This window comes from Aedes albopictus, chromosome 1, assembly GCF_035046485.1.
Source record: "Aedes albopictus strain Foshan chromosome 1, AalbF5, whole genome shotgun sequence".
Lineage (NCBI taxonomy): Eukaryota > Metazoa > Arthropoda > Insecta > Diptera > Culicidae > Aedes > Aedes albopictus.
Window position 1 is genome coordinate 308417187 of NC_085136.1, and position 21833 is coordinate 308439019.

Below are 21833 nucleotides of genomic sequence, written 5' to 3' on the forward strand. Positions count from 1 at the left end.
CCGAAAGCGAGTTGGAAAGTAGTAAAATGTGAAATTGAACCAAACCCATGCGTGTGGTACCATAAAACCACGCTAATTCGACATTGATTGCAGTCAAATTACCTGGGTAAACTTTTAATTCGATAAACTAACTCTATTTTAGTTTTTGTTTCGATTGTACGATTTGTTTTCTGATATTGTTCAGCCCTACTTATACGTTGAACATAACGTCGGACTATGTGCCATTAATAAGTTTTAAGTCATTTCAAAGATGGCTTTGATAAAATGCTTGCTTTACTTTAAAAATATCCGGATTGAGGAACACTTTGACTTACGTCGACGGGAAGATTGTGAGAACATATTCGACAAGAAAGGCACTATCGCCACAACACGCAGAAAAATAAAATGTAAACACAATTAAATTCTAGTTCAAATCAATTGATTTTTCAGTTTACTATAGCGACAAACTGATTTCTAGTTTAAACTGAACTGTTCTATTGTTTGATAATACAAATATTTTCATTTGTCGAAATTTTTGACAGTTTGTTAAAACAAACAGAGATATGGTATTTTCAACATGAAATAATGGATTGATTCAAACGACTGCACTTTTGCCACTAACAAACCCGGAATATGATTGTTTTGGTGACGGCAGCAACTGCGGCAGCTCGGAAATCTATTTTTAGACCGTCGGTAAGCGGGAGGAGAACGACTAAAAAAAGACAAAAAAGGCGAAACCGATCAACTTTTTGTGGATGCTGTCGTGAGTACCTGCGCGTTATCCATCACGGCCAAAGCTGCACTTGGAAGTTGGCGTGATGGATTTGCTACACCTTCTTCGTTGTGGCGATGTTGGGGTAAGCATTTTATAGATGTGTGAGTGCTTTCGGACCATGTTTATGGTTTTTATTTTGTAGAAAGAAATGAAATTTTTGACATTATATGAAATGATGGTAATCGGTTGTTTTTATCGATAAACTCTAAATGAAAACAATTAAATATAACTTTGGAATAAGTAAATTCTCAGTTTGAAAATCAACCATGCGTTTTATTGTTTTAAACAAGCACCATTTTTCTGCGTGTAGGTGGATCAATTTGTTTAAGTATGGTTGAGTTCTGGGAAAAACTTTACAACTAGAACGCACAGAATGCCATCTAATCAGGCAAATTGGGAGAGGAAATTATAAAAAAAAATCGCGTTCTGATGGGACTCGAACCCACGACTCTGTATTCGCTAGACCGGCACTTTAACCAACTAAGCCACAGAAATAGGTAACGACTCTGCGGAATAGAAAACCAAACTGATTCCGCGCTCACACCACTCCTACAAATCTATGAAATCTTATACCAGGCGTCCACTCACGAAAATCGTTTTTAACTTTATATCATTTCTTTCGTGATCGTTTCCACAAAACAATTTCAAATCGGGTTCTCTGTTATGAACGAATTATAATGGGTACTAGTTCTTTTCTAGGTAGGTACTCTATCTTGGATTATTTTTTTTCCACAACGACAATAATGTTTTTTGTCTTTCTCGTACACCAAAGTGTACTGAAAGGCTATATATTCACTCAAAAAACGAATTTTCGATAGAAGGCTCGGAGGGTCAAGTCACATATACCAATCAACTCAGTTCGACGAATTGAGGTGATGTCCGTATGTGTGTATGTATGTGTGTGTATGTGTGTGTGTGTATGTATGTGTGTGTATGTATGTCTGTGTACAAAAAGGTCACTCACTTTTAAGGCACTTCCCATTGGCCGATTATAGCTCGAATCGAACCGGAATTTTACCGCATTGTTTGCTATTAAAAATGGTCCGGATCGGTCAAGGCGTTACGGAGTTATGGGAATTTGAGTGATTCGGACCAGCACCGGTAGAACTGGCCACATATAAAACTTACCCAAGCTCCATCATGCGACACATCAAACTGCGGCGATTATTGTAACTTTCAGCATGGTTGACAAATTTTGTGCGGATATCAACACAGGAGACCGAAAATTCTACGATGTTGGTCCAAAATTCAAGATGGCGGTCTAAAATCCAAGATGGCACCTCCAACTTCAATATGGCGGCTGTTTAATGGAGTTTTAGGCACTAAAACCATGTAATATGGGTATTTTTTGTATGGGGAAGATGTTCGGAGTCCATAAATGGCGATCTGAATATCCAAGATGGTGGTATAAATTCAAGATGGCAGCTCCAAATTCAAGATGGCGGCTGTTTAATGGAGTTTTAGGCACTAAAACCATGTAATATGGGTATTTTTTGTATGGGGAAGATGTCCGGAGTCCAAAAATGGCGGTCTAAAATCCAAGATAGCAGTTCCAAATTCAAAATGGCGGCAGTATATCGGAGTTTTAGACCCTAAAACCATGCAATAAGGGTACATTTTGTATATGGAAGATGTCTGGAGTCCGAAATTGGCAACCAGAATTTCCAAGATGGCGGTCTAAAATCCAAGATGGCAGCTCCAAATTCAAGATGGAGGCTGTATAGTGGAGTTTGGCAACCTGAATATCCAAGATCGCGGTCTAAAATCCAAAATGGCGACTCCAAATTTAATATGGCGGCTGTATAACTGAGTTTTAGGCCCTAAAACCATGCAATAAGGGTATATTTTGTATGGGCAAGATGTCCGGAGTCCAAAAATGGTGACCTGAATATCCAAGATCGCGGTCTAAAATCCAAAATGGCGACTCCAAATTTAATATGGCGGCTGTATAACTGAGTTTTAGGCCCTAAAACCATGCAATAACGGCATATTTTGTATGGAGAAAATGCCTGGAGTCCAAAAATGGCGACCTGAATATCCAATATGGCGGTCTAAAATTCAAGATGGCGGCTTCAAATCCAAGATGAAGGCTGTTTAGTGGAGTTTTAGGCTCAAAAACTATGAAAAATGGGTATATTCGATATAAGGAAGATATCCGGAGTCCAAAAATGGCAACCAAAATTTCCAAGAGGGTGATCTAAAATCCAAAATGGCGGCTCCAAATTCAAGACGGTGGCTGTTTGAAGCAGTTTAAGACCCTAAATGCATGTAATATAGGTATATTTAGTATATGGAAGATGTCTGGAGTCCAAAAATGGCGACCGCAATATGCAAAATGGTGGCCCAAACACCAAGGTGGCGGTTCCAAATTCAAGATGGTGGCTGTTTATTGGCGTTTTCAACTCTAAATCCATGTCATATGGGTTTATTTGATATAGGGACGAATTCTGGACTTCAAAAAATGGTGATTAAAAATCCAAGATGGCGCACCAAATTCAAGATGGTGGCTGTTCAATGGAGTTCTGGGCTCTAAAACCATGCAATATGGATACATCTGGTATGGGGAAGAAGTGTGGAGTCCAAAAATAAAGACCAGAATATTTAAGATGGCGGACTTAAATCCAAAATTGCGGCTCGAAATTCATGATAGTGGCTTTTTCTTAAGAGTTTGAGGCTCAAACATCAATGCTACATAAACGATTTCTGGTGCCATGTAATAGATTTTTGTTTAACGTATGAAAGTGCGATATTCATCAACATGTCACTTGAGTTTTGTTGAAATGTGTTTTCGAAGGCACGAGAAAGGCGTCATCACCACTAGGTGTATTAATTAGGGTTTTTGTATGAATTATTACAAAATATTTCTTTCTTTAAATTCTGTATGAGCAGAAATACATCCTCCGGAAAGAGGCCCCCACAAAACTGTGGCCCCGGACCCCCACATTCGTAAATCCGGCCCTGTGAATGAGCCTCTCTGTGCAGAAATGCCGCAAGGAATCCGTGCAAGAAAGAAAATAACGTGATTCATGCTACTCAAGGAAATTGTTGCAGAGAAGGATGAATCAAACTTCTTTTGTAGGTTGATGTACACATCAGGACAACGAGTTATTTCTTTTTGTCACAATACGTTCTTTTGTTGTTCTCTCGTTTCATATTGTATAACTGTTTTGGCCGTTAATCTAAAAATACGAAACCAAGTTCAAGTTCATCCTTTGAATACGCACTACAGCAAAACAGCATGCTTCTATGCTCTGACCGTTTCCGGATTCTCCACAGTAGTGGTAGTGCGAAAGTGAGAAGCGAGCTTCAGTTTAAATTGTTTTCCCTGTAGGTTATCGGGGACAGACAACCGCTGCGCTGCCCTTCTAAGCATATCTGTACCATGTTGTTTTTCTACGAACTTCTCCCATTCGCTCTAACTAAATTTAGATTTTAAAATCAATGTCAGAAGGATGTTTAACGTTATCGTTGAATTTTGGTTTGTGAAACATGATGGAAAAACAAAAATCAAAATAACTTCAAATGGCTCAGTGACTGAGAAAAACACGGCTTACATTGAAAGGGACATGGGACAGATGAGCTTAAATAGAACGGCAGTGCAGGAAGTGATTTTCAAAGTATACCGTTGAAGATGTTGCGCTATTTTTAATTCCAATATCGGTTTTCTTTTATCGCTTGTGAATCGGTTTTCATGGAAATACTGAATCTCATTGATGGGAAGTATATTTATTTCTGCAATCTTTCATTTTTATGCGGAGTTAGTCTATTTTTAAAGCATCAATATTGTGGTAAGGATTATCGCTTGTCCATAGTTTTCAACAACATCAGCATCAGTCATATGCAAAGTACATGTTTCAAAGCTAATCAGTAGCATCTGATTCATCTCAAACAAAAACGAATGTGGGCTCAGTTGGAATGATGCCTAACGTATTTTCCCTCGCATGCCAATTTTGTTCTTCATCTTCCGAAAGCGTTTCGTTTTTGAATAGGGATTAAATATGACGTTGAACCTATATCCAAAGTTGCTCACCTGCGGCACTCCTGTTCTCTGAACCCGTTATTGAAATTTAATGTGGTTGTTTTTTCTTCGTCTCATTACTTGTTGTCAGAGTTGAGGTGGAACATTATGAAATCCAATTTCAATTATTCATACAAACCATAGAGGTCCAAATCTGACAGATGAAGTTTATTCTTATTCTGCTCACTTGTAAAAGGAGAATCCTCGGAGGACTTTATGAGGGAGTTCCTTGAGGAATGTCCAAAGGAATCCATTGGGCAATTTTGGAAGGAAAACATGGATGGCTTCCTGAATGAATCCTCGAAGAAATTTGTGGAGAAATTTCTAGCGGAATTTCTGAAGCAATCTATACAAGATTTTCCAAAAGAAATTTTTAAATTTCCTGAGGCATCCCTAGTGGAATTTATGAAGTAATTCCTAAAGAAAGCTTTTGCAAGAGTCCTTGAGAAAATTCAAGAAGGAGTACCTGGAGAAATTTTTCAAGGAATCCCTTGAGTATTTTCTGAATCAGTTTTTGGAGGATTTTCTGAAAAACCCCTAGAAGAAATTCAGTAGAAGTATCTGAAGAATTTTCTAAAGGAATCCCTGGAAAAAATTCTGAATAAAATCAAAGAGGAACTTCTGAAGCAATACATACCAGATTTTTTAAATTAATGCTTTTGATAAATTTCTTTATAATGTCTAAAGAAATTTACAAAGATTCTCATGAAGATTTTCTGAAGATTCCAAATAAACCCTTACTGATTTTTGAAAGAATAAGTGAAGCAAATTTTGTGGGAATTTCTGGAGGAATTCTTTGAAATTTCCATATGCATTCCCGGAAGAGTTTCTGAAAAAAAAAATTGGAAGATTTTATGACAAACCCCCGGAAGAAGTTTGGAAGAAATCTCTGAAAGATTTTCTAAAGCAATCCCTGGAGAAATTTCTGAATGAAAATCTAGAGGCATCTAGAGGAATCCCTGGATGAAATTCTGTATAAATGACAAGGAAAGGAGGCAGATAATTAAAAACAGGCGCATTTGTTTGAACTTCATTTAGGTCTTGTACATTCGTTTCAAGTCAGAGATGACACATATGAACCCAAAAGAAAAATGACTGTGCGCTAAATGTTTTGCCATTTTATCACCAATTATCTGAACATATGCGCCAGCAGGCGCCAGCCATTTTTTCTTAGTTCTTCGTTGAAAAATTCTTCTCAACCGCCCGGTCGCACCACGGTTTCATCCCGGGCACTGCCCGGTTGCCGTAGTGTGAACGCTTCCACTATAGGGTAACGGTCGAATTTTGGACCCCTAGAGGACATTAGTTTGAATTTAAGTCAAAAACATCACGCAGACAAATTTTGCTTAGTAGAAATAAAAAATCTAATGGTTAGAATCAAACAAGTTTGTGTATATTGAATCAATCCACCTATTTTTTCACTTCAATGCAACATATTTTTTAAAACAACAAATTTTTGAATTGAATGAAACATAACTTCTCGAGTTTTATTTCAATTGAAAATTATTGTTGTTTATACAATTAGATTTTGTAGAATCAACAATAATGTTTGGTCCAATGATGATTACCTTCATGATTTTTTCACAAGGCAAACAGAGAAGAGCCATAGTGAAATCACGGAGAAAAGTTAGCTTGATTATAAATCTACTGTGATTTTTTGCTTCATTGACCTAATCTGACAGGGTTTGTTGCGAGTATTATCAATACTTTGTTAGGTAAGTCTATCAAGTTTGTATTATTTGTCGATTTGTATTCATATTTAATCATATTTCAGCTCACCAGAATGCATGAAGAGTTCATTTCAGGCGGAACGAATCTGCGAATAATCGATTCAGAATTGATTATTACTGACGGTAATTTTCTAACAAATGCTAAACATGCGAAATGATCTTGGAAATGATTAATGTTTTTCTTCCTTATAGTACGTTACTGTAATCAGAAACTCAGCAATAAGGACGAGCAAGTTAGAAAGAATTGCATCTGCTTGTAATTCAATTTCCGGCAGCGTTTCCAAAAATGTGTTTCCTTGATGTGTGCTGCATTAGAATTTATGAAGTTGCAAATTTAAACAATAAATAAAATATCATGAATGAAAACTATTGTATTTATATTTTTGTTTTCTTTTTTTAATAACAAAAAATTCAATAATAATGCATTTTAGTTTCAATGCGATTGCTACAGTTACATCAATACATTGCGTTTGTTGATTCAACAAATTTGTTTTTTTGTTTCAACAAAATTTATCATTTGTTGTTGACAGTTGTCAATTTACAAGCGATTTTAGAAACAACAATTCTATTTTTTGAAGTAAATAAGCGAAATCATTGATTCAAAAAAATTTGCCGGTAAGCCCTGAGTCAACAATAAAATTTGTTGAATCTATTCAGAATACTTTTGCCTTAACAATATATTTTTCTGCGTGATACATATTCAGAGGGTGTTACACATTATGATGATGTTCGTATGATCGTTAAAGCCTCCACTATCCGTTAAAAATACCCACAAGGTCATTTCTGGCTGAAAATTTGATGAAAATAACTTATTTTTGAAGCACTAGTTTTCACTGTTTTGGACACCCCAATATATTTTGGACCCTCTTAAGTATGTATTTTGGACACCCGGTGTTTAAAATCGTTTATAACTATTTTCTGCCAATCTGCCACTTGAATATGCTGGATCACATCCTAATTACTTGATTGACAAAGGCTGATTAGACGAACTTTGCGAATTTAATGCACTAGAATGATAAACGTTTTTGTTTACATCTGCAAGTTTCCTCAGCACCGCAATCTCAGTTTGTAAACATGGTACGACACAGACACGGATGACGAGATTGACAAAAATGAATTTCAAGGCAAAATGCTATTTCCAGTGCGGAAATGATTGCTGCCCGTGCAGAGCAATCTAATTTAGCGAATGATTCTAAAAATGTTTGCCATCTCTTCATTAAATCTGTGAAATTAAATTTTTAAACAAATTTTGTGATAATACGACTCAGGGGGTCCAAAATATATGGGGGTCCAAATTATATTGGTTACCCTATATGAAAGAAACGGTCCCGACCAGTTGGTGTGTGTTATATGCGGATAAGACAACTGACAACACGGGAGGGATGTCAGTTAAAACAATACAAAAGTAAATAAACGATCGAACGAATTCCTAACGTAGGGTATGAGTGCCATCAGTAATCTCACGCTCCCATATTCATCCTATTCGAAAACAAGCGATTACGGCACCGATTGATTCCGTTCTTTTTGTTTTCATGCGTGCTCACTTCTAACAAAAAATACAAAAATAAGAAACAAAACAAACAACGCTTCATTCCTTTGTTTTCAGTAGGATGAAAATGGGAGCCACATGCTTAATAAGGGAACCAATACCCTAGTTAGTTTCGGTAGTTTATTTATTTAACGAATATCACGTTTATTTAACGAATATCACGGTAACAGTGTGAATAGCCCTCAAACCGACGACGACAGCACGAAGAGCGGCATTTTTCCTCAGAATGTCATCGCCACCTCAAACACGTGATTAATCTTTCTCCGTGATTGAATAGAATTTCGATGCTTGCGCCATTTTTTTCCTTAGCACTCTTTAAGAGTCCATAGTTGTTTTTACCAACGTTGATGTGTGTTGATGTTTTGCAAACTTTTTTTTTTTTGGAAGTTGTGATAAACTTGTTTGTTTCGACGGTTCCGACAAAGTTTACATGGCTGTGCCATTTTCGTGTACGTGATTTTGCTCTGAACGTTGCTGGCTGCTCCCAGAAGGGATCAACTATTGAGTCAAGTTTGTAATTCAATTTACTCGTTAAGTGGAAGCAAACACATCCATGCCAAATTTTAACAAAGAGTGATTGCACTCGCCAGTACAATTACTGTAATTGCATCATACTGGTACCTACACTGACCCTGAATCGCTGAATCTGTGTCTCAAGTTGAATTGCGTTTCCACATTGAAAAATATATTATACACGTTTTCACAATCAATATGTTTCATAAACCTATATACAATCAGAATCAATTGAAGGAAAGCATAAGTTTCGATTAATATATCATGGTGGGAAAAGAAGCACAGAAAACTCCGGAACAGACTTTTGCCATCCGCAAAATGCAAGAGGCTAATCCAATTTTGATGGACTTTTACGATCCATTGCTTCGGCAAAATAAATTACCCCTAATTGACCAATTACTTCCTGGTGAGATTAACGGAACCAACACGGATGGATTCCTCTGCAGCGTGAATCGATTAGAATTGGACGCTCGTTTCGTACATGCCGATCCCAGAGAGAACGGACATCCAAATCCAATTTCCAAACTGTGTAAAGAATTTAACGATCATTTGAAATGCCATCACATGTAGCAACATCGTCGAGGAGGCTCCCGCGCTGTTGTCAGTGATCAACATATTTAATATGTAATATAAAGCTTATCATGATATGTATACTTCTGACTGATTGACTCAGCAAGCAGTGTGGCGACACCAGTGTTGCCAACGCTAAAACAATTTGACTTCTCACACAGCTTTCGAGAGAAAAAAAAACTTGTCCTACCTTGGATGTCTGTTCTCTGTGTTTGTTCCCATATAAGATAACATTGTGGCGTTTCTTGAAGCGCGACTGTTCCTTTCCAGAAGTACTGGTCACGTAGAATTTCGTGAAAATGCGTGTTTGGAAACAGTACAGCGGTGAATCACTCCACTCGATACACATATTTTGTTACGAAATTTGATTACGATTGGATATCCGTTATCTGTGATAAGATAGCCTATTCGGGAACTAATCTAGATGAGTTTTGTGTCCATTAAAGATTGCTATAAAAGTTGCGTGTAATGGAATGATATTCGATTATCCAATGGTTTAAAACTGTTAATGTTGTACCCTTGCGTAATTACCTCCCAGAAAACTCCGGTTGCCATGTCACACATTAAAGCAAGCACCCTTCGGCTTTGAGTATGGCTAACACAATCAACACTACCAGAGCCAGCTGATATCAAAGATTTGTATCACACAGAGAAGCTCTAATTGTCCCCGTAAGCATAGAGGCGATGCGGAAGTTGCCATATCAAATTCAAACCGTACGGCGAGTGGTGAAACTCTGAAACATGACTCTAGACTAGAGTGTAGAGGTGTGTGCCGGTTTGATATTAGTCGGCGGCGGAATTGCCACTTTTTAGCCGGCTACGACATGAAATGGCGTAACCATAAATTGCGTTTTTCTTAGAGTAACCCAATGGTATCTAAATTTTCTCAAAACGCTAGCAGTACGGCTTCAAGTATCCGTGCTGCCCGTCTACAAACACATATGAAGCTGGTCGAGAAAGAGCAAGTCGACACTGATTTTTCATTTGGGCCTAACTGACATTTTCGAGTTTTCTTCATCGATCCTCTCTTTGTGTTATCACAGAATGTGTATTGAGTTTTCCAAAGATTTTTTGGTTGAAATGTTAAGAAGACGACTACATGTTGCTATAGAAACAAAAAGAATAATGATTTTGTTTGTTTTTATCAAGTTATTAGCGAAAGAGAGAGTCGACGAAGAGAAATCGATCAAGTCAGTTAGGCCCTTATGAAAAATCATTGTCGAAGTATTGTGCGTTTAGCACTAAATTGATTTCCGAAAAAACTTCGTTGACTTCCGCTGCCTTTCCTATGCGTTAAACGTAACGTCGGAAGTAGTGCGCTGTACAGTAAATCTGGTTTTCTATACAGCGCACTACTTCCGACGTAATGTTTAACGCATAGGAAAGGCAGCGGCAGTCAATGAAGTTTTTTCGGAAACCAATTTAGTGCTAACGCCACAATACTGAAGGAGCAGGAACTGTATGCCGAGGAAATGATGAGAAAGAACTGGAGGAAGAAGATCGCCAACTTGAGGAAAGAAAGGCGATTTTGGAGGCAGAAGAAAATCTGCGACATCAAAAACTTCGCGAGAAAAAAAAAAACGAAGGCAATCGCACCAAAGCAACAGCCAGCCGAACTGATCTTCATTACCGTTCAATTTTCACTCCGACAGATTTACTTATTGGACTGACCGTCAATTTACACCCCACAGAAGCTCTGTGGCATTTCAAAGTTTAATTTTGATGGCGCAGGTGGACAAATTCAGGAAAAAATGACCACGTGGTTTATGGACAGCCCCTAAACAGACTCGCTGTCGGTTTCGGCGACGTCGGCTGGATGGGTTCTGCAGTCGGGTGGAGATGAATTCTCTATACGTAGCGCACCGAGGGGCGCGCTGATGTGGAGCAGTGTAACAGTGCACTCTCAATACTCCTCTTCAATGTAGAAATGCTTCACTGGGGGGTTTCCCAATCGCAGCAGCTCACAACACCTTCTATGCTTCAGTGGACCCAGCGGCTTAGTAAACACGTCCGCCAGCATCTCTTCAGTCGGGCAGTACTGTAGTACTATCTCCTTCGCAACACACAGCTCGTACACGAACCGCTGCTTCGTGTCAATATGCTTTGACCGACGGCTCTGCCTCTCGCTTTCCACGAAGGTTAGACAGGACTGGTTGTCTTCCATAATCGTTGTAGGCTTCACCTGTCCCTCGCCGAACTCACGAAGCAGCTGCCTCAGCCAGATGGCTTCTTGGCAGGCCTCGCTGAGCACTGTCGGATCTCGGAAGGAAAAGAGCACTAGATTAAACAAGAATTCCGCACTCGATTTCAAAGATATTTATTGCCACGTTAATTCGTACAACCTCGGTGTCCGGCGATCAACACTCTTCTGTCTCGCTAAACGGAAACCCATCAACTCGTCGTCTCGTATATAAGGGTAGCCAACTGTGCCACTTCTACAATTCCTTTTATACAGGGTCGGAGTTAGGCTCGACCCGACAAGCACCACGTACTCGGCCTCCATGGTCGATAGGGTGACGCTGGATTGCCTTCTGCTCGCCCAAGAAATGGTTCCGCCGGCGAACAGCAACACGAACCCCGAAGTCGATCTTCCAGTTCCAGTATCTCCTGCCCATTCGGAATCGGAGTAACCGATCAGGTTCTCCTTCGAATCTCCTCCTAACTGTATGCTGTAGTCTCGAGTCCCCTGCAGGTAACGCAACAATCGCTTTGCTGCGCTCCAGTCTTTCTCAGTGGGCGAACAGAACTTCCGCCCCAGAATCGCCGTACTCGCCACGATATCAGGTCTAGCCACAACACCAAGGGGAATGACATATCCTTTTCTAACCGGAATATCCGCATTTATCCGTTTCTAACCGTCGCTAACCGTTGCTAAGCGAGCTGCTAAGTGAGCAGCAGTTAGACGCGGTTCACGACGGTTAGAAACGGATAAATCCGGATATTCCGGTTAGAAAAAGATATGTCATTCCCCTTGCACAACACCTAAGTAGAGAAGTGCTCCTACTACACAGATAAAAATAATGAGATTTACACGTCATGTAAACTTCATTTTACTCATGTAAACTTAATGTTATGATGGTTTACATGATATATCATGTAATTTTGTGTTATATGTCATGTAAACTCTCAGAGTCATGCTGTATTACATGACATATAATGGAAGTTTACATGATATTTCATGAACTTTACATGACATGTCATGTAAACTTCTATGATTCCCACGCTCCAATTATGTGCATCATATGTCACAGAATTTTACACTCTTTTTTCGATCTGTGTAGACTTCGGTATCTTGTTACGTCCTCCAAAGGCTGGCTCATATCCTCGGCCTTCAGGTAGCCGATGTCCATCGGGGATCTCGCTATCTTCGCATCTGCCATGCCGTGCTTCTGAATCAGGTTGTCGAAATTGGTTCCGAGACGTATCGTGTACCGATCACCGACGTGCTCTACTTCCAGGCCAAGGAAATGGCGCACTTGACCCAGGCGAGTCAACTCCTGCTGCAGACTCTGGAACAGCTTCGCAATCTCTGCCTCTTCCGATGATGCGATGAGCAGGTCATCAACGTAGACCAACAGGAAGATCGTAGCCGATGTTGTTTGCTTGATATAGAGGCACGGGTCCGATTCTGCTGGCTTGAATCCGTACTTCGTCAGGGCTTCCTTCAACTTACGGTGCCAGCATCTTGCCGACTGTCGCAGGCCGTATATGCTGCACCTGAGCCGGCACACTAGCTCCTCTTTTCCCTTTGCTTCGTATCTGACAGGCTGGCGCATGTATACTTCCTCTTCAAGCGATCCGTAGAGATAAGCGGTTTTAACGTCTAAGTGCTGGACGATCAACCCTCTCTTGGCCGCTACAGTCAGGAACGTACGCAGGGTAGCATGGCACGTAATCGGAGCAAACGTCTGCTCAAAGTCAACGCCAGGACGTTGGGAGAATCCCTGGGCGACTATTCGTGCCTTATGTTTCACCATTTCTCCATGCTCGTTCCGCTTCAGACGATAAACCCACTTCGAACCTACCGCCTTTCTACCAGGTGGCAACGGGACGAGCTCCCAGGTTCCGCACTGCTCATGGGATTCCATTTCGTCGTTCATTGCTCGCCGTCATTGCGGGCTCTGCACAGCTTCACGGAATGTCGCCGGCTCTTCCATGGCACAAGCAGCGATTCCAGCGTCGTAATCCAGCACATAATCATCAAAGCACCGCGGAGCCTTACCGCGCGTTTCCCGACGGGATCGTCGGACGACCTCCACAGCTTTGTAATTCGCCGATTCGAAAGAGTCGTTGGCCTCCGAGTTGTCACTGGCTGGATGCTCCTTCACTTCCTCCTTGAAGGGTATAGCTTGATCTCGCTGTCTGCCGCCGGTCGCTTGCCAGGATCCGACAGAACTATCGGTATCTCGACGGAAGACGTACCATTCCCGAGTTCCAAGAGCTTTGCGTCTCGGCTAATGGTGATGAGGTCCGTTTCCGGGTCTAAAAAACGGTAACCCTTGTGCTCGACCGAATAACCGACGAACACCAGCTTCGTTGCTTTTCCGTCCATTTTTCTGCGCTTGACATCCGGAACATGCACGTAGGTGTGGGAACCGAACACCCGAAGATGACTAAAATTCGGCTTGCGGCCCCACCAAAGCTCGTGCGACGACCTGAAGGGCAAACGGTTCTGGAGATAGGTCGCTGTCAACACCGCCTCGCCCCAATACCTCCTTGTAGAATCTACGAAGTTCTCCGTTGTCAAATTCGCCGCCACCGTCCGAACGGATGACCTTCGGTTTGCGGTTAAAAATGTTGTCGGTCCAGCGAACATAGTCCTTCAGGTTCTGCGCAGCATCGCTCTTGTTTCGTAGCAGATACGTCACGGTGAATCTGCTGTAGTCGTCCACAATGTGCATCACGTACCGATTGCCGCTCGGCGTCGTGTGCTTCATTGGGCCGCACAAGTCTGTGTGCACGACATCCAGGACTGCTGAAGACTTCCGTTCAGTTACCGGAGGAAAGGGATTTCGGGCAGACTTGCCCTCCAAGCAGTACTCACATACTAGATTGAGATTACAGTCACCACGCTTGCTAGTTGCTCTTTGTTGAGTCGCTCGATGGCCGCCCAGTCGCGGTGGCCCAGCCGGCGATGCCACTGATGTTGGCAGCTCACCAGATGACCCTCACTCACCTTCAACGAAGACTCACCGCATCGTAGGTAGTACAGACTGCCACACCGACCGCCCATGGCAACAACATCGCCGGTAGCATCAACCACCCGGCAACTCGTTTCGTCGAAACATACCGTCAGCTGCTTCTGCGCCAGCTTGCCGACGGATATCAGGCTGGTGGACAGCCCTGGCACGTACTTGACGTCCCCCATAGTGATCCGCATTGTCTTATTGTCGGCATCGACGCCCATCAGCACTCCGCTTCCTTCACCTTGTATTTGTACCTTCTTGCCGTCCGCTACTGTAATCCAGCCGCCGGGAAATTCCCGCAGCTCCTCGAAAAACGACTTATCGCCAATCATGTGGGCACTCACCTCCCACCTTGAAGGCAAACAGCTTCCGACAGTTCCGGCGGAGATGGCCGGGCTTCTTTCAGTGGTGGCATACACGCGTCTCCTTACCACTGTTTGGCTTGGTTTCCGTTGACCGCATCGCTTTCTCCGGCTTGGCCTTCACATCCCCTCGCTCGAGCCGACGATGGTATTCATCCATCAGCTTCGCCTTCACAACGTCCAGGGAGATGTCGTCGTCCGATCGGGAATCGAGCGCTGAAACAATGCTGTCGAACGACGGGGGCAAACTGCGGAGCAGCATGCAAATTTGCGTGTCCTTGTCCAGGTCCGTTTCTGCAGCGGTGAGACGATCGAGGGTTTCGTCAATCGTTATCAAATGCTGCTCGAGATCACCATTCTCCGGGAGATTGGTCGAGCAAAGCTTCTTCAGCAAACTCACATGGACCGAGCGGGAAGTTTTCTGGTGAAAATTCCGAAGCGCCTCGTATACACCCCTGGCGGTTGACTTGCTTTTCACCAGCGCTAGCTGGCTGTCCTCCAGCAGGAACACCAGCGTGGCCCGCGCCTTCCGATCGGCGGCCTTCCACTCGGCGGATTCGTCATCATCCACTTCGTCGGCGTCCGGGGCGTCGTCCTCGATGACACGCCATAGGTCCTCACGGCAGAGGAGCATTTCCACCCGAACACACCACGTTTGCCAATTCGTCCCATTTAATTTTGGGATCTGGAACTTGGCATCACTAATTGTTTATTTCTGTTTTTATCGTCCACTTTTCGAAACACTTTTCTGCTTCGCTCTTTCGCGGTCTTCGCCCCAATCACAAAAAGTTCACCGGGAGCGGATAATCACTGGTTTACGCTCTTCGGCTCTCTTGGCCGGAACACTTTTCGCACTTTCTATTCCGTTCCACAGCCGGGACCATAACCTGATGGCGCAGGTAGACAAACGGCAGCAGAGAACAGCGTGCGGGAATCGGGATAGGAAGCGCGAAATGAAAAAAACACCCGCGAGAATACTTTCGATAGAAACTTTATTTAGCGATAGAAATACACGTTTATGGCTAGTTTCCACCTGGTAAGTACTGTGTAAAAAGATAGGACAAGTAATGGTCACGTAAAACTTTTGCAATCAAAATTACTTAAGCGTTCGCAGTTGATAAGTAATTTGCAGCCAGAAAGATTTGCCAACAGATGGCACTGTCATGCGATGCTGTCAGTCATGTTGTTAATTTTCCGTACGGAATAATATGTCGATGTATTATTCCGTGAGTTAAAGTGGCATTTCTCTTTCGTTTTTGTTTCTTCTTTCGCACCAAAGACATCAGGGTGCGTTAAGCTGTTAGTACACAGGGGCCTTAGGCATGTAGTACACAACGTCAAATATTTTATTTATTAGGGGGATTCACTTAACAGCGTAAACTGATTAAACTGATTAAACGTTGCGATCACCAAGGCAATCTTTTATTTTTTCATTCGAAAAATCATGAAACATTTCAAATAAGCAGAAAATCATGGCTTACGCAGCAATTCAATCTGTTTAGTGAGTACCCCTATTTATTTAATTGACGTCAAATAAATAAAAAAATGGCAAGAAACAACATCAGTTTGAAGCGGAAAACGTAATATGGGTTCGGCAACGGAATGCAAAAGCACTGCGGTACGTACTAAAAATAAGATGAATTCAGTAATAAATTTTGAAAACGACGTATAATCAATGCTACACCATTGATTATACGTCGTTTTCAAAATTTGTTACTGAATTGCATCGATATTTTCCGCATTCGATTGGTTTTGAAAGGCCTTGCCCCCCAACTACGTCACAAGTTTGCGCGTATGCGCTACGGCAAAACACAATGAGCGCAGATATCCTGCGGTTAATTTCAGAACAACTCCAGCTCGGTGAATATGTTTGTTTCCTTGAAGAAAGGAATTATGTGAGAATCTGCAGCATTGCTCTTGCTCTGTTTTGCTCTATCAAAAGAAATCTGAGGTTTTCTAGGTTCTCGAAAATTCCTAAAAGAGTTCTCTCAGGAGTTTCCCGATATTTCCTCTAGAATGTCCCCCAGGATTTCACGGAAATTCATCCAGAGGCTCTCCTCCAGTTCTTCCTCCAGGAGATTATCAGGAATTCTTCCGGATTTTCCTGGATATTTCCGTGGGTGTTCCCCGGAAATTCCTCCAGGAGGTCCCCGGGAATTCCTCAAGGAGTGTTCCGGAAATTCCTCCAGGGATCCCCCCGGGAAATCATCCACAAATTATCAGGTTCTTCTTCCAGGAAAACCCTAGTAAAACTTCCGGTAGTTCCCCGGGAATGTCTCCAGAAGTTCCCCGTTAATTCCTTCAGGTGTTGGCCGGGAATGTATCCAGGAGTTCCCCGTGAATTCTTGTAGGAGTTCCCCGGGATATCCTGCAGAAATTCCCTTGGAATTCACCAATGACTTTCCAAGAAATTCCTCCAGGAGATTCCCATGAACTCATCTAAAATTACCTCGGGAATTCCACCAGAAGTTCACCAATAATTCCACAAGGAATTTTCCGGGAGTTCCTCTGAAATTCCCGTGCAATTCTTCCAGAATTCCTGCAGGACTTTCCTGGAGGGATTCCTGGATGAATTGCCCGGAGGAATCCCCGAAGGAATTTATGGAGAAATCATCAGAGCATCTTCTGGAGCAAATCTCCAATAATTCCTCCGGAGATTCCTCCAAAAAATCCTCCGGAGATTCCTTCGGGAATTCTTTTGGAGATTCCTCCGGAAGTTCTTCCAGACATTTCTCCGGGAATACCTCTGGAGATTCCTTCGGGAATTCTTTCGGAGATTGCTCCAGAAATTCCTCCGAAGATACCTCCAGGAATGCCTCCAGAGATTCTTACAGGAATTCCTTATCAAGGAATACCTCCGGGGATTCTCTTCCTGGAATTTCTCCGGAGTTTCCTCCAGAAATTTCTCCAGAGGTTCCTCCAGGAATTACTTCGGAGATTCCTTCAGGAATTCCTCCGGAGATTCCTCCCAGAATTCCTCCAATTTCTGCAGTAATTTCTTTGGAGATTCCTCCAGGAATTTCTTCGTAGATTCCTTCAGGAATCCTCCCAGAGATTCTTCCGAGAATTCATCGGAGGAATTCCTGGAGGAATCCTCGGAGGAATTATTGGAAGAATCCTCGGAGGAATTCCTGGACCTCCGGAGGAATTCCGGAAGAATCTCCGGAGGAATTTTTGGAGCAATTTCCGGAGGAATCCCTGAATGGATACCTGGAGGAATTATTGGAGGAATTATTGGAGAAATCTCACTGATGCCACTTCTGGTGTAATCTTAAAAGAAAATTCTGGAGTAATACCATAAGAAACTATAGGAGGAACCCAAAAATTTACTCCTAGAGGAGATCTAGAAGGAGGTTCTGGAGGAATCCCGGAAGAAGTTGCTGGAGGAAGGATTTTCTCTGCGAAATCCCAGAGAAAACCCTTCGTACGGAATGCCAGAAGATTCATCACAAAGAATCCTTCGTGAATCTTCATAAAATATCCCGTGAAGCTTTGTCCCAGTATTTCTTCAACAACTCCATAAAGTAGCCGCCAGAGTCCCAGCAGAATTCCTTCCATCGTAGTTCGAACGCCTAAATTGCAGAATTTTTAATTAGTATCTAACCTTAGTTCTCTCTGTAATACCATTAAAAGATCCCCCAGAACTCCAGCGCAATGTCTCTAATCAGTATTTTCCTTGGAAAGCTTGACAACTCCGTTGGAATCTCACTATCTGGATTTTCCCCAGAAGCCAACCCAAAAGTTTTAAATTGAATCATTTTCCCTACACGCGCGCGAAAAAGTACATTTAAATTTCAATAACATTTCCTGAGGAAACGAACGAAATTTCTCTAAGTCCAAATCGTAAACAACCTGGTGCCCTTTTCGTCACATCCTTCTTACAGCATCGTTCCGTTAAAATGCTGTCAGTTAAACAAATGTCAAAATTACTTACGGAAAAAGGTGAAATTTTACTTGAGCGCTCTACTTGGCAACAGGAAACTTAGCTTTAGACGCGACGATGTCGTACTTGGATATGCAGTGAAAAATAACGGTAAACAGACTCGCTGTCGGTGTCGGCGACGTCGGCTGGATGGGTTCTGCAGTCGGGTGGAGATGAATTCTCTATACGTAGCGCACCTGCGCACCGAGGGGCGCGCTGATGTGGAGCAGTGTAACACTGCACTCTCAAATTTCACTGCTGCAGAATGCCGTAGAAGCTGTCCAATTATAAGGCAATCGATCAGCTGATTTTCTTTGTTTACCATGTATTTTTGACATTCGTCGATCGGGGTGACAGTTGAACACAAAGGAATTTGTTAAGCACCGAGAACACTCGACGAAAATTTGTTAAGCTATACATACACTGTGTTTACAATTTCAGCTGTCACCTCCATCGCGATATGTCGTCACAGTTTATTGAAATAAACTGTTTTTTTTTTCGTCGGTAAATTGTAAACAAACAAGGTGTGTTCGTCCTTGGGAAGATGCAGGCAAATGTGTGCGTGGATTTTCGCTGTGATGGCGTTTTATGCTCTGGTGGGCAAACATATAATCCGAAATACTTTGGTCGCTATTCTAAAGCAATATCTATTCTGGGTTTCTCATTAGTCTTTCGACGTCTGATAAATTAAAAGTCCACTGAATTATCGTATTCCAGCTACATTTCACACTAATCAAACTTATTCCGTGTAGTAACTGGCGTGCAGCAGACGAACCTGTCATGAACCCAAGCAAGGATGTGCGTTAAATATAGCTGCTGCGAAGTCGCGCACGAATTTTAACTGTGATAATAATGAATTTTGGCCATGTCCAAATGGGTGCACATGTCGCAATACATATTTCATTTTAAAAGCTTTCTGCTCAATACTATACTTTGAACACATGATTTGATTTGGATTTTTTTACCATCCTTTGTACCATAGTGTCACGTAGAAGGTGTGACGGGAATTAAATTCATGTTGTGTCCGAAATAGACGTGGACTAGATGGAAATAGAATTCAAGGAGCTGTTACTCAATCTTATTATTTTAAGGAAATGGTAGTTGTTTTGCGATATGTTTTTGCATGATATGAACGATAATTTATGAATTAGTCATTGAATCCAAACAGGCCATGAGGCATTGGGCGAGGTGCAAGAACAAACTCGATCATTATTGGTCGGTGCCTAGTATGACGGGAATTAGATAAAAATCGTACTAGTTGTCCATGCAGCGCATAATGTGGTAGTTTTTCAGGAAATTCAATGCAATGGAATTCGAAATTTTCATTTTGAATATCATTTGGGAAATCATTGAAAAACGAGAGGGAAGATATCAATAATGACACGGCATCTCGAATCCCCTGGAAGGCTGGAAGCCTTTGCTATTGCAGGGCTGGTAGCGAAAACTGATGGCTCAAGTAGTTAGTATGGGAACCAAGTTTTTAAAAATAGTCCTGCGAATTTTATACACCAAAAAGACTGACATGAAAAATTTAAGTTCGATGTGCCGAAAACAAATTGGTGGCGATGGCGGCGGCGCACACCTCTACTCTAGAGGTTATAATATCGGATGTTTGCTATCTGCTTCCCGTCTGCCTGTAACTGCGGGGATTCCATATCAGAACTTAATGCATGAGAAAATCTTTTTTTTTTCGAATAGTGATTAACAGTCACATCAGAAGGCCCATACAGCCGATGCGATAAGCGCACCGGTATTTAGCATGACCATGCTGAGGGTGACAGGTTGGATTCCCGGTTCGATTCCAGAAGTTTTTCGTAAAGAAAATTTCCTTGACTTCCTTGGGCATAGAGTATCTTCATGCCTGCCATACGATACACACATGCAAAATGGGCATTGGCAGAGGAAGGTCTCACCCGCATAGAGATTTACAGTTAAACTTAATCTCCAAACAGTAAATCTCTTCTATCTGTTTCTGTTAATGTATAGCAAACAGTTGCTTTTATGTCGAAGAATATAAGGTTCAACGCATTCAACTATATACCACGGCCTATGCAACCCATACCAATTGGTGACATTATATTAAATTGTGCAGATATTGTTGAATGAAATAAAGATAAAACTCGCTATTTACGGTGGCATTATTAATTTATTGAGCTTTGCAAGGATTTCGCGACGATCGTGCAAATGTTCAATCTTTGACAGCACAATGTTCACACATCCAACAACAAAGGAAACAGTGCATAAACAAACCGATTAGTCGAAACACCACCCCAAAATAACGCTCCGTTACTGGAAAACTGTAGCGGCGACATCAACCAATGTATGCTGAAACCGGTGTGCATATTTTGTGTTGGGACAATTTTGTTTGCATGTGCGTCGTATTTGGCGCAAGATCGTCAATACCTTATGTCAAACTGTTTGTGCACAGTTCTATGCTACACACCTACATGCAAGCGTTTGACTATAGAGGTAATCACGTTCAAATGTATGCGTGCCTTTTTTGTAGATGTAGTTGTGAAACTGCGAGGAAAATATTTGCACTCTTGCCCCGGACGTTAGTTTTTATCATTATTTACCCGTTTTACCCAATTCGATTGGGTAATATTTGCATATGCAATCTGAATAGCCTTTCAATCGGCGTGCACTTTTGTGTGAGGAAAAATTTGCGCTAGTGTTCGTGTGTTGAAATGTCACTTATCTCTATACGCCACTGATGTTGAACAATATGATAAACAGTTGTACGCATCTGTATTTGTGAATCGATGAAAATCGGCTGACAACATTCAAAACAAAGAAAAAAAAACTGGAAGCAGTGAACCAAAATGGAAATTGTGTCGCAGAACACAGATTTAGAAAAGTATCTGCCATGTAGTAAATCGATAATTGTACTCTCGATTGTCCTAGAAGTAGCAGCTAACGTTCTGTAGCGGTAAGTACTATATATGACAGAAAAAAACCACCCAACTCACAGTAAATCTTTTCCCGTAGTCGGAAACTGTTTCTACCCGGAGGCGCTAAGCGGCAGCATAGCTACCGGAGACCAACGTCGCCTTCATTTGCGCAACATCCGGACACTCCAGCTACTAGGCATTAGTTTACCCTTGGTGAGTAATCTCTACCAGAAGCAGGATGCTAGTGTTCCAAGACGATGAGCTGATTTTCAGAATCCTGCTGACACCGGTATGCAAGCTTTAGCGGAAAACAAACGACGAAGGAGTTGATGAAGCAG

The 21833-nt window shown here is 41.9% G+C and overlaps 1 protein-coding gene across 5 annotated transcripts in view; it reads left to right on the plus strand.

Moving 5' to 3' along the window:
* LOC115257278 (uncharacterized) overlaps positions 1-21833 on the plus strand; it is a 201506-nt gene that overhangs the window by 154969 nt on the left and 24704 nt on the right. The window contains exons 1-2 of one of the 5 annotated variants that reach the window (XM_062847116.1): positions 21386-21533; positions 21593-21708. The exons of the other annotated variants lie outside the window; for them this stretch is intronic. The gene's annotated coding sequence lies outside the window, so the exon portion shown is untranslated. Of the gene's footprint in view, positions 1-21385; positions 21534-21592; positions 21709-21833 lie in introns of those variants that run through there. 5 annotated transcript variants of the gene reach the window in all.